The following is a 13,718-nucleotide window of genomic DNA, read 5'->3' as shown; positions in this document are numbered from 1 at the left end:
AATCTAATAAAAAAAAAAAAAAAAAAACTCAAAATTGCGATCTAGCGCCCCCTAGGAATAAAACACAAACAAAACTGCTACTAGGAAGAAAACAGAGACAAAACTACTTGTAACTTCCGGTAGGAATGTCGTAGAGACATGAAACAAAAACCTCTATGTAAGTCTCACTTAAAACTAGATTTCATACACTGACCACCTTCAGCAAAAATCAACAGAAAGTTGGCAAAAACCCCTTCAAAACAAAAGTTTCCTAAAAAATTTCATTTTTGCCACTTTGAGCTGTAATTTGACCCCCTCAAATGCTTCAAAACTCACCAAACTGGACACACACTTCAGGACTGGCGAAAATTGCAATCTAATAAAAAAACAAACTCCAAACTCAAAATTACGATCTAGCGCCCCCTAAGAATAAAACACTGACAAAACTGCTCCTAGGAAGAAAACACAGACAACACTACTTGTAACTTCCGGTAGGAATGTCGTAGAGACATGAAACAAAAACATCTATGTAGGTCTGACTTAAAACTAAATTTCATACACTGACCACCTTCAGCAAAAATCAACAGAACGTTGGCAAAAAAACCCTTCAAAACAAAAGTTTCCTAAAAAAATGTCATTTTTGCCACTTTGAGCTGTAATTTAAACCCCCTCAAATGCTTCAAAACTCACCAAACAGGACACACACATCAGGACTGGCGAAACATTGCAATTTGGTATAAAAAACAAACCCCAAACTCAAAATCGCGATCTAGCGCCCCCTAGGAATAAAACACAAACAAAACTGCTACTGGGAAGAAAACAGAGACAAAACTACTTGTAACTTCCGTTAGGAATGTCGTAGAGACATGAAACAAAAACCTCTATGTAGGTCTGACTTAGAACTAGATTTCATACACTGACCACCTTCAGCAAAAATCAACAGAAAGTTGGCAAAAACCCCTTCAAAACAAAAGTTTCCTAAAAAATGTAATTTTTGCCTCTTTGAGCTGTAATTTGACCCCCTTAAAATGCTTCAAAACTCACCAAACTCGACAAACACACCAGGACTGGCGAACATTGCAATCTAATAAAAAACAAACCCCAAACTCAAAATTGCGATCTAGCGCCCCCTGGGAATAAAACACAAACAAAACTGCTACTAGGAAGAAAACACAGACAAAACTACTTTTAACTTCCATTAGGAATGTCGTAGAGACATGAAACAAAAGTCTCTATGTAGGTCCGACTTAGAACTAGATTTCATACACTGACCACCTTCAGCAAAAATCAACAGAAAGTTGGCAAAAACCCCTTCAAAACAAAAGTTTCCTAAAAAAAAATGTCATTTTTGCCTCTTTGAGCTGTAATTTGACCCCCTTAAAATGCTTCAAAACTCACCAAACTGGACACACACATCAGGACTGGTGAACATTGCAATCTAATAAAAAAACAAACCCCGAACTCAAAATTGCGATCTAGCGCCCCCTAAGAATAAAACACAGACAAAACTGCTCCTAGGAAAAAAAAACACAGACAACACTGCTCGTAACTTCCATTAGGAATGTTGTAGAGACATGAAACAAAAACCCCTATGTAGGTCTGACTTAGAACTAGATTTCATACACTGACCACCTTCAGCAAAAACCAACAGAAAGTTGGCAAAAACCCCTTCAAAACAAAAGTTTCCTAAAAAATGTCATTTTTGCCTCTTTTAGCTATAATTTGACCCCCTCAGATGCTTCAAAACTCACCAAACTGGAAAAACACTTCAGGACTGGCGAACCTTGCAATCTAATAAAAAAACAAACCCCGAACTCAAAATTGCGATCTAGCGCCCCCTAGGAATAAAATACAAACAAAACTGCTACTGGGAAAAAAACAGAGACAAAACTACTTGTAACTTCCGGTAGGAATGTCGTAGAGACATGAAACAAAAACCTCTATGTAGGTCTGACTTAGAACTAGATTTTATATAGTGACCACCTTCAGCAAAAATCAACAGAACGTTGGCAAAAACCCCTTCAAACCATAATTTCCTAAAAAATGTCATTTTTGCTACTTTGAGCTGTAATTTGACCCCCTCAAATGCTTCAAAACTCACCAAACTGGACACACGCTTCAAGACTGGCGAACATTGCAATCTAATGAAAAAACAAACCCCGAACTCAAAATTGCGATCTAGCGCCCTCTAGGAATAAAACACAAACAAAACTGCTCCTAGGAAAAAAACAGAGACAACACTGCTTGTAACTTCCGTTAGGAATGTCGTAGAGACATGAAACAAAAACCCCTATGTAGGTCTGACTTAGAACTAGATTTCATACACTGACCACCTTCAGCAAAAATCAACAGAAAGTTGGCAAAAACCCCTTCAAAACAAAAGTTTCCTAAAAAATTTAATTTTTGCCTCTTTCAGCTGTAATTTAAACCCCCTCAAATGCTTCAAAACTCACCAAACTGGACACACACATCAGGACTGGCGAACATTGCAATCTAATAAAAAAACAAACCCCGAACTCAAAATTGCGATCTAGCGCCCCCTAGGAATAAAACACAAACAAAACTGCTACTGGGAAAAAAACAGAGACAAAACTACTTGTAACTTCCGGTAGGAATGTCATAGAGACATTAAACAAAAACCTCTATGTAGGTCTGACTTAGAACTAGATTTCATATACTGACCACCTTCAGCAAAAATCAACAGAACGTTGGCAAAAACCCCTTCAAACCATAATTTCCTAAAAAATGTCATTTTTGCTACTTTGAGCTGTAATTTGACCCCCTCAAATGCTTCAAAACTCACCAAACTGGACACACGCTTCAGGACTGGTGAACATTGCAATCTAATAAAAAAAAAAAAAACCCCGAACAAAATTGCGATCTAGCGCCCCCTAGGAATAAAACACAAACAAAACTGCTCCTAGGAAAAAAAACACAGACAACACTGCTTGTAACTTCCGTTAGGAATGTCGTAGAGACATGAAACAAACACCTCTATGTAGGTCTGACTTAGAACTAGATTTCATACACTGACCACCTTCAGCAAAAATCAACAGAAAGTTGGCAAAAACCCCTTCAAAACAAAAGTTTCCTAAAAAATTTAATTTTTGCTTCTTTCAGCTGTAATTTAAACCCCCTCAAATGCTTCAAAACTCACCAAACAGGACACACACATCAGGACTGGCGAACATTGCAATCTAATAAAAAAACAAACCCCAAACTCAAAATTGCGATCTAGCGCCCCCTAGGAATAAAACACAGACAAAACTGCTCCTACGGAAAAAACACAGACAAAACTGAATGTAACTTCCGTTAGGAATGTCGTAGAGACATGAACCAAAAACCTCTATGTAGGTCTGACTTAGAACTAGATTTCATATACTGACCACCTTCAGCAAAAATCAACAGAACGTTGGCAAAAACCCCTTCAAACCATAATTTCCTAAAAAATGTCATTTTTGCTACTTTGAGCTGTAATTTGACCCCCTCAAATGCTTCAAAACTCACCAAACTGGACACACGCTTCAGGACTGGTGAACATTGCAATCTAATAAAAAAAACAAACCCCGAACTCAAAATTGCGATCTAGCGCCCCCTAGGAATAAAACACAAACAAAACTGCTCCTAGGAAAAAAACAGAGACAACACTGCTTGTAACTTCCGTTAGGAATGTCGTAGAGACATGAAACAAAAACCCCTATGTAGGTCTGACTTAGAACTAGATTTCATACACTGACCACCTTCAGCAAAAATCAACAGAAAGTTGGCAAAAACCCCTTCAAAACAAAAGTTTCCTAAAAAATTTAATTTTTGCCTCTTTCAGCTGTAATTTAAACCCCCTCAAATGCTTCAAAACTCACCAAATAGGACACACACATCAGGACTGGCGAACATTGCAATCTAATAAAAAAACAAACCCCAAACTCAAAATTGCGATCTAGCGCCCCCTAGGAATAAAACACAGACAAAACTGCTCCTATGGAAAAAACACAGACACAACTGAATGTAACTTCCGTTAGGAATGTCATAGAGACATGAACCAAAAACCTCTATGTAGGTCTCACCGAGACCTACATCTCATTAATTGGCATCCCGTCAATCGCTGCTTGCAGCTTTAATTTTTCATTTATTTTTTTAAGTGAACTACGACACTGTGATGTCATTTCCGGTTCCGGTTGCCTCAGCGCGCTCTTCTTCAGTAGCTTCCGGACTGTCAAAGAGGTTTTAAACCTGAATTTATTCTGTAAAACGTGTATGAATAAGATGTGTTGTGCACTTTATTTTATACACAGCACTTCAGGACAGCCCATGAAAGTTACGTTTGTTGAAATAATTCATCTTAAGGATGTACATTTGTGTATGTATATATATATATATATATATATATATATATATATATATATATATATACACGGTATATATATATATTTTTTTTACATTAGTATGTTGTTTGTATATCCATCCATCCATCCATTTCCTACCGATTATTCCAGTTTTTTGGGGTCGCAGTGGGGTGCTGGACCCTATCTCCGCTACAATCAGGCGGAAGCTAGCGTACACCCTGGACAAGTTGCCACCTCATCGCAGGGCAAACACGGGTCAAAATAAATATAAAAAGATTAACACAAGCTGAACAAAAAAGCTTGATGCTAACTAAACTTAAAAAAAGATTGACACTAACTAAAAAAAAGGATTGATGCAAACCAAACTAAAAAAAAAAGAAATTCATTAAACAAAAAAAAAGATTGACTCAAACTAAATTTAAAAAAAGATTGACGCAAACCAAACTAAAAAAAAAAAACATTTACTTTAATCAAACGAAAAAATATTGACTTTAAACAAACCCCAAAAAATATTGATGCTGACCAAACTAAAATAAAAAATAAAATATTTTAATCAAACAAACAAAAAAAGATTGACACTAACCAAAATTAGAAAATAACATTTACTTTAATTAAACCAATAAAAAAATACTTTAAAAAAACTGCAAAAAAGATTAACGCCAACCAAACTAATAAAAAAGATTGATGCTAACTAAACTAAAAAAAAAGATTGATATTAACAAAAGAAAAAAAAAATTATAAAAAAAATAAAAATCCCTAGCTGAGCAAAAATAAGTTGATGCTAACTAAACTTAAAAAAAGATTGACGCTAACCAAACTAAAAAAATGACATTTACTTTAAATAAACAGAAAAAAAAGATTGACGCTAACCAAAATGATAAAAAAGATTGACGTTTACAAAAGAATAAAACAAAACAAGAAAACACCAGCTGAGCAAAAATATTTTGATGCTAACTAAACTTTAAAAAAAATAGATGCTAACCAAAAGATTAACATCAGCTAAACAAAACAAGATTGATGCTAACTAAATGAAAAAAAAAGTAGAAAAAATCATGGATGCAAAGTTTCTTAAACTAATTAGAATATATTCATTTTTTTACAAGACATGGTGTAGTTGTGTCACCTGGATGTGGTGACACCTGTGTGACACCTGGATGTGGTGACACTTGATTGACACTTGAGGGACACCTGGATTTGGTGACACCTGTGTGACACTTGAGATGTGGTGACACCTGAGTGTGGTGACACCTGGATGTGGTGACACCTGCGTGACACCTGGATGTGGTGACACCTGTGTGACACCTGGATGTGGTGACACCTGGATGTGGTGACACCTGGATGTGGTGACACCTGTGTGACACCTGGATGTGGTGACACTTGGATGTGGTCATACCTGGATGTGGTAACACCTGAGGGACATCTGGATGTGGTGACAAATGGGTGACACTTGGATGTGGTAATACCTGAGTGAAATCTGAATGTGCTTACACCTGGATGTGGTGACCCCTGAGGGACACCTGGATGTGGTGACACCCGAGTGACACTTGGGTGACACCTGGATGTGGTGAAACCTGCATGTGGTGATATATTGATGTGGTGACACCTGAGTGACACCTGGATGTAGTGACACTTGGGTGACACCTGGATGTGGTGAAACCTGCATGTGGTGATATATTGATGCGGTGACACCTGAGTGACACCTGGATGTGGTAACACCTGGGTGACACCTGAGGGACACCTGGATGTGGTGACACCTGGGTGACACCTAGATGTGGTGACACCTAGGTGGTATCTAGATATAGTGACACCTGAGGGACACCTGGATGTGGTGACACCTGGGTGACACCTAGATGTGGTGACACCTAGGTGGCATCTGGATATAGTGACACCTGGGGGACACCTGGATCTGGTGACCCCTGATGGACACCTGGATGTGGTGACACCTGGGTGACACTTTGGTGACACTTGGATGTGTTGACACCTGGGTGACACTTGGATGTGATGACACCTGAGTGACATCTGGATGTGGTGACACCTGCATGAGGTGACACCTGGGTGACACCTGAATGTGGTGACATCTGGAATTGGTGAAACCTGAGTGACACCTGGGTGACACCTGAATGTGGTAACATCTATGTGTGGTGACACCTGAGTGAGACTTGGGTGACACCTGGATGTGGTGACACCTGAGTGACACCTGGGTGACACCTGGATGTGGTGACACATGCAAAGATGATGTTGAGGAGAGTAAAGAAAGCGTATGAGAATGTTGGCAGGATCATGACTTACTATCTGAGAAGCGGTGCGAGTCCTCAGGGTGTGTAGTAAACAGCAGGATGACGGTGAGCCATGTCAGAGGCGGCCTGGCTTGAAGACGTGAGCGGGGGAGGACGTCCTCGGGGAGGAAAGACCCAATTAACAAAAGCCATTAATTACTGCGCTATCTCCGCTGATTAGGAGACGCCTGGTGGAGGCCAACACACTGCCAGCACTTCTAATAACATGACTTCCTCTTCCTGTTTACGCCCACACTTATTATTATTATTATTATTATTATTATTATTATTATTATTATTATTACTATTATTATATTAATTTATTATTATTATTATTATCATTATTATTATTATTATTAGTAGTAGTAGTTCTAGTAGTAGTAGTAGTAATATTATTAATACCATTATTATTATTATTATTATTATTATTATTATTATTATTATTATTATTATTACTATTATATTACTTTATTATTATTATTATTATTATTATTATTATTATATTGTATTATTATTTTTCATCTATATTATTAGTATATTACTATTATATTATGTTAGTATGTTTACTATTTTGTTATGTTTTATTGTTATTATTTTGTTTGTAATAGTATTTCTATTACTAGATTGTGTTATTATTATTATTTATTTGTATTATTATTTTACTCTTACTATTATACTATTTTATTAGTTTTACTATTGTAGTATTATTATTACTATCATTATTAGTAATATGAGTATTTTGTTATGAATAATAATATTATTTTAAAGATCATTATTATTATTATTATATTGTTATTATTAAAATAGATTATTGTTATTATTATAAAGTATAATAATAATGATGATAATAAAATAATAATAATACAAACTAAAAACAATAATGATAACAGTGCTTGTTAAGTTATTATTATTATTGTTGTTGTTATTATTACTATAAACTACATTAATACTAATATAATGCAATGTATTATGCAATAATAATTATGGTTATTATTATAATCATTATTATTATTTATTTTTAATATTAACATATTTCATATTAACAATTATAATATTATAATGATATCGATAATAGCAATAATAATGATAATAATAATAACAATAATGATAATAACAAAGAAATACAAATAATACTAATAATACTAATTATTATCATTAGTATTATTACTGTTATTATTATTACAATTATTGTTATTATTATCATTATTATTATTATTATTATTATTATTATTATTATTATTATTATAGTAATACAATAGTTAAAATATAGCAATGGCCATATTATTATTATTGTTATTAATATTATTATTATTATTATTATTATTATTATTAATATAAATATATTTAATTACATCAACGATAATAATAATATTAATAATAATACAATGATATGGATACTACTAATAATAATACTACTAATAATAATAATACATATGATAATAATAATAATAATAATAATAATAATAATAATAATGATAATTTGTATTATATTTTTTGTTATTATTATTATAGTAGTACAATATTTAACAAAAATAGTAATGCTAATAATAATAATAATTAATATGATAATAATAATAAAAAATTTTATTATTCTTCGTCTTCTTATTATTATTAGAATAGTACAATATTTAAAAAAAAATAATGCTAATAATAACTATTATTATTATATTTTTTCTTGTTATTATTATTGTTATTATCATTTTTACTATTTGTTAGCCATCCGCGCGACATATGTGTAACAAATGAGGGTCTCCTGGCGCACGACGAACTGCATAAACATCAAGCGGGTGTTGTCATCATCAGGTCCCAGCGGGGGGTCGCAGGTGTCACATTCCCAGAAAGTGTGGCGAGTGCGGGGGTGGGGGTGGGGGGTGTGTGGTGTCAGGGCAGGGGTGGAGGGACGTTAGTCACGAAGCAGAGAATAATTAGCGGGAGTGTTTGTAAATGATTTTAATTCCAGAGACAGTGGAAAGGAATAAGTTGCTGCTGAGCACGCCACACAAGCAATTAGCATTATCTGACGGCCGCCATGGACTGGCGACATGTTGCAGCAGCTTGAGGAATTGAACACACGCTGGCAAAGTTCACTTTGGAGTTGTCGCCTCTAATTGGCTGCTCTGTGCGGCCATGACGCTGTGACAGGAAGTGTACCTGTCACTCATCAGCTGATTGGGCACCCACACGTCTTAGCTGTGCAAAGGTTCCTTTTATTACGAAAGTTTTTATTTTTTTTACATTGAATTTATGTAATAGAAGTGTGTTTGCGCTAGAGTTTTGTCAACTGAATATTTTTGTTGAAAAAAAAAAAATGGTTAGCAAAATGTGTTTCAAAACTCCTGGTTTCAAAATGATGTGTAAAAATTGTTTGTAAAAAAAACCAAACTATTCTGTATAAAAAATTTCAGTGTATAAAAATTCAGCGTGGAAAAAAGCAATATTTGTAAAATAATTCATTGTAAATTAATGAGTTAGTGTGAAAAAATTCAGTGTAGAAAAAATATTTTGAAAATTTTAGTGTAAAATAATTTAGTGTATAAAAATTCAGTGCATAAAAATTAAGTTTCAATGTATTCAGTGTGTAAATATTCAGCGTCTGGATGTCGTTGTGGTTTGTGCAGCCCTTTGAGACACTTGTGATTGAGGGCTATATAAATAATCATTAATTGATTGATTGAGTTTGAAAAAAAATCAGTGTATGAAAATGAAGTTTGAAATAATTCAATGTATAAAAATTCAGTGTGAAAAAATTCTCAGTGTAAAATAATTCAGTGTAAAAAAATTCAGTGTTTAAATATTCACTGTGTAAAAATTTACAGTGAAAAATTCAGTTTAAAATTTTCATTGCGAAGAAATTCAGTGTAAAATAATTCATCCATCCATCCATTTTCTACCGCTTTTTCCTTTTTTGGGGTCGCGGGGGGTCCTGGCGCCTAACTCAGCTACAATCGGGCGGAAGGCGGGGTACACCCTGGACAAGTCGCCACCTCATTCAGTGTATAATAATTCAGTAAATAAAGATTCAGTGTGGAAAACTGTTGTCTGAAAAATTTGGTGTAAAATAATTTCGTGTAGAAAAATTCAGTGCGAAAAAAATCAGTGTATGAACTTTCAGTGGAAAAAAAAATCAGTGTGTAGATAATTCAGTGTATAAAAATTAAGTTTAAAATAATTAAGTGAATACAAATTCAGTGTGAAAAATTAAGTGTAAAATAATCCAGTATCTAAATATTCAGTGTAAAACATTCAGTGTGTAAAATCTCAGTGTAAAATAATTAATTGTGAAAAAAGTCACTGTAAAAAAATCAAGCCTCGAAAAAGTCAGTGTAAAAATCCAGTGTAAAAATTTGTGTGTATAAAGATTCAGTTTAAAAAAAAACCGAGTGTATAAACAAATTGAGTTAAAAAAAAAAAAATCAGCGCTGCAAAATTTATTGTCGAAAAAGCAATTCTCACTTCTGGTAAAATTGAGACTGAAGCAATCGATCGTGTGTCAGAAGCAGCCAATGAGGTGTCAGGTTTGAGGTCACATGACACGGGTCTTACATAAAAAAAGACTGGACAGAATAAATCATTAACATTTCAATGCTGAATGTTTCAAAATTCAAGATTATTTATTGTCAATTTTTAACATGCACAGGAAACTTAAGAACTGAGAAGTACATTTGTACGGCGCTCCTTAAAAAAGGTGGGAAAAAGGTGATATTGGGAAAGGGGGGGAAGAGTAAAAAAAATATCAGTCAAATGCTGGACCCAGGGGAAAAAAACCTAATTGCAATGCACACATAAACGCGTTACATTTAATCATGGGGGGGGGGCAATTGTCTTGGGTGTGATGGTGTAACATTTTTGTAGACTGAGGCTATTCTGAAAAAGCTCGACCCCAGGTGTCGTTGAGGAGGGAGGGAGGTCAAAAGCGTCCATCATTGATTGAGTTGTCCTTGGGAGGTATTTTTTCCAAACAGCCTGGTCCTAGCGTCAAGGCCGTTCTAGGGAGTCAAATCATAGATTAGGATGTTCCGTCCATAACCACATAAATGATTCTAAATTGAATTTTTAGACACATATCATTTTTTATACTGATTTTTTTTTTTTTGACACATTTTTTTAAACACACATATAAAATATATTCCAATGGTAAGAATCTGCACTGTTTATTTTTTTTTACAGTAAATTATCGTATGCTACATTTCTATACACGAAATAATTTACGGTAAACGTGAGTTTGGTGAAGTGGACAAACAGGACGTGCACGGGATATTGGACTGTTGCAGGGCTAATATTTGCCCGGCGAGTTCCACGCTGCAGTGACGGGCGGTGGACACTCCTGGTGGGCGTCTTATGCAAACACGCGTGACTCCAGCACTTAATTACATCCGACAGCCGCGCTCCGTTCGCTTTTTCACCCTTTTTTTAATTGCAGAAAGAAGTGAAGGGAAACAAAGTCGTGTGCGTGTCCATAGATTTTATCGGGAACAACAATGCCGGATTAACGAGGCTTCACGTATACTTTTCCGATGTAAGTACCTCATTTGTTTTGGTATTTATTTCTCATTTGCTCCGCCTTCAACTGGACGCTAGCCTCCACACTCCTTTGTCTTTTTCTCTTCTAGCCGTTTTCCACTCCTTTTGTTGCAATGTTCTCCGAAATCTAAAACACGGCATTGATTAACTGGCACCTCGGCTCAAAGAGCAAACAATCAGTCAAAGTTTAACGTCATTTCGGGACTATAAGCCGCTGCTTTTTTACCCACGCTATGAACCCTGCGGCTTTAAAAAAAAATTAATGGAAAAAAAAGAAAACTCAATGTTTCCTTCCTTCATTATGTTCAATGTTTCCTTCCTTCATGATGTTCAATGTTTCCTTCCTTAATTATGTTCAATGTTTCCTTCCTTCATTGTGTTCAATGTTTCCTTCCGTCAATATGTACAATGTTTCTTTTCTTCATTACGTTCAATGTTTCCTTCCTTCATGATGTTTAATGTTTCCTTCCTTCATGATGTTCAATGTTTCCTTCCTTCATGATGTTCAATGTTTCCTTCCTTCATGATGTTCAATGTTTCCTTCCTTCATGATGTTCAATGTTTCCTTCCCTCATGATGTTCAATGTTTCCTTCCTTCGTTATGTTCAATGTTTCCTTCCTTCGTTATGTTCAGTGTTTCCTTCCTTAGTTATGTTCAATGTTTCCTTCCTTAATTATGTTCAATGTTTCCTTCCTTCATTATGTTCAATATTTCCTTCCTTCATTATGTTCAATGTTTCCTTCCTTCATGATGTTCAATGTTTCCTTCCTTCATGATGTTCAATGTTTCCTTCCTTCATTATGTTCAATGTTTCCTTCCTTCATGATGTTCAATGTTTCCTTCCTTCATGATGTTCAATGTTTCCTTCCTTCATTATGTTCAATGTTTCCTTCCTTCATTATGTTCAATGTTTCCTTCCTTCATGATGTTCAATGTTTCCTTCCTTCATGATGTACAATGTTTCCTTCCTTCATGATGTACAATGTTTCCTTCCTTCATGATGTTCAATGTTTCCTTCCTTCATTATGTTCAATGTTTCCTTCCTTCATGATGTTCAATGTTTCCTTCCTTCATGATGTTCAATGTTTCCTTCCTTCATGATGTTCAATGTTTCCTTCCCTCATGATGTTCAATGTTTCCTTCCTTCGTTATGTTCAAAGTTTCCTTCCTTCGTTATGTTCAGTGTTTCCTTCCTTCGTTATGTTCAATGTTTCCTTCCTTAATTATGTTCAATGTTTCCTTCCTTCATTATGTTCAATATTTCCTTCCTTCATTACGTTCAATGTTTGCTTCCTTCGTTATGTTCAATGTTTCCTTCCTTCATTATGTTCAATGTTTCCTTCCTTCATTATGTTCAATGTTTCCTTCCTCCATGATATACAATGTTTCTTTTCTTCATGATGTTCAATGTTTCCTTCCTTCATTATGTTCAATGTTTCCTTCCTTCATGATGTTCAATGTTTCCTTCCTTCATGATGTTCAATGTTTCCTTCCTTCATGATGTACAATGTTTCCTTCCTTCATGATGTACAATGTTTCCTTCCTTCATGATGTTCAATGTTTCCTTCCTTCATTATGTTCAATGTTTCCTTCCTTCGTTATGTTCAATGTTTCCTTCCTTCATTATGTTCAATGTTTCCTTCCTTCATTATGTTCAATGTTTCCTTCCTCCATGATATACAATGTTTCTTTTCTTCATGATGTTCAATGTTTCCTTCCTTCATGATGTTCAATGTTTCCTTCCTTCATGATGTTCAATGTTTCCTTCCTTCATGATGTACAATGTTTCTTTTCTTCATTATGTTCAATGTTTCCTTCCTTCCTTATGTTCAATGTTTCCTTCCTTCATTATGTACAATGTTTCCTTCCTTCATTATGTACAATTTTTCCTTCCTTCATTATGTTCAATGTTTCCTTCCTTCATGATGTACAATGTTTCTTTCCTTCATTATGTTCAATGTTTCCTTCCTTCATTATGTTCAATGTTTCCTTCCTTCATGATGTTCAATTTTTCCTTCCTTCATTATGTGCAATGTTTCCTTCCTTCATTATGTTCAATGTTTCCTTCCTTCATTATGTTCAATATTTCCTTCCTTCATTATGTGCAATGTTTCCTTCCTTCGTTATGTTCAATGTTTCCTTCCTTCGTTATGTTCAATGTTTCCTTCCTTCATGATGTTCAATGTTTCCTTCCTTCATGATGTTCAATGTTTCCTTCCTTCATGATGTTCAATGTTTCCTTCCTTCATGATGTACAATGTTTCCTTCCTTCATTATGTTCAATGTTTCCTTCCTTCATGATGTTCAATGTTTCCTTCCTTCATGATGTACAATGTTTCCTTCCTTCATTATGTTCAATGTTTCCTTCCTTCATGATGTTCAATGTTTCCTTCCTTCATTATGTACAATGTTTCCTTCCTTCATGATGTACAATGTTTCTTTTCTTCATTATGTTCTATGTTTCCTTCCTTCCTTATGTTCAATGTTTCCTTCCTTCATTATGTACAATTTTTCCTTCCTTCATTATGTTCAATGTTTCCTTCCTTCATGATGTACAATGTTTCTTTCCTTCATTATGTTCAATGTTTCCTTCCTTCA

This window comes from Nerophis ophidion, linkage group LG29, assembly GCF_033978795.1.
Source record: "Nerophis ophidion isolate RoL-2023_Sa linkage group LG29, RoL_Noph_v1.0, whole genome shotgun sequence".
Lineage (NCBI taxonomy): Eukaryota > Metazoa > Chordata > Actinopteri > Syngnathiformes > Syngnathidae > Nerophis > Nerophis ophidion.
The sequence above is the reverse complement of the archived record's forward strand: the minus strand, read 5'-3'. Positions refer to the sequence as shown.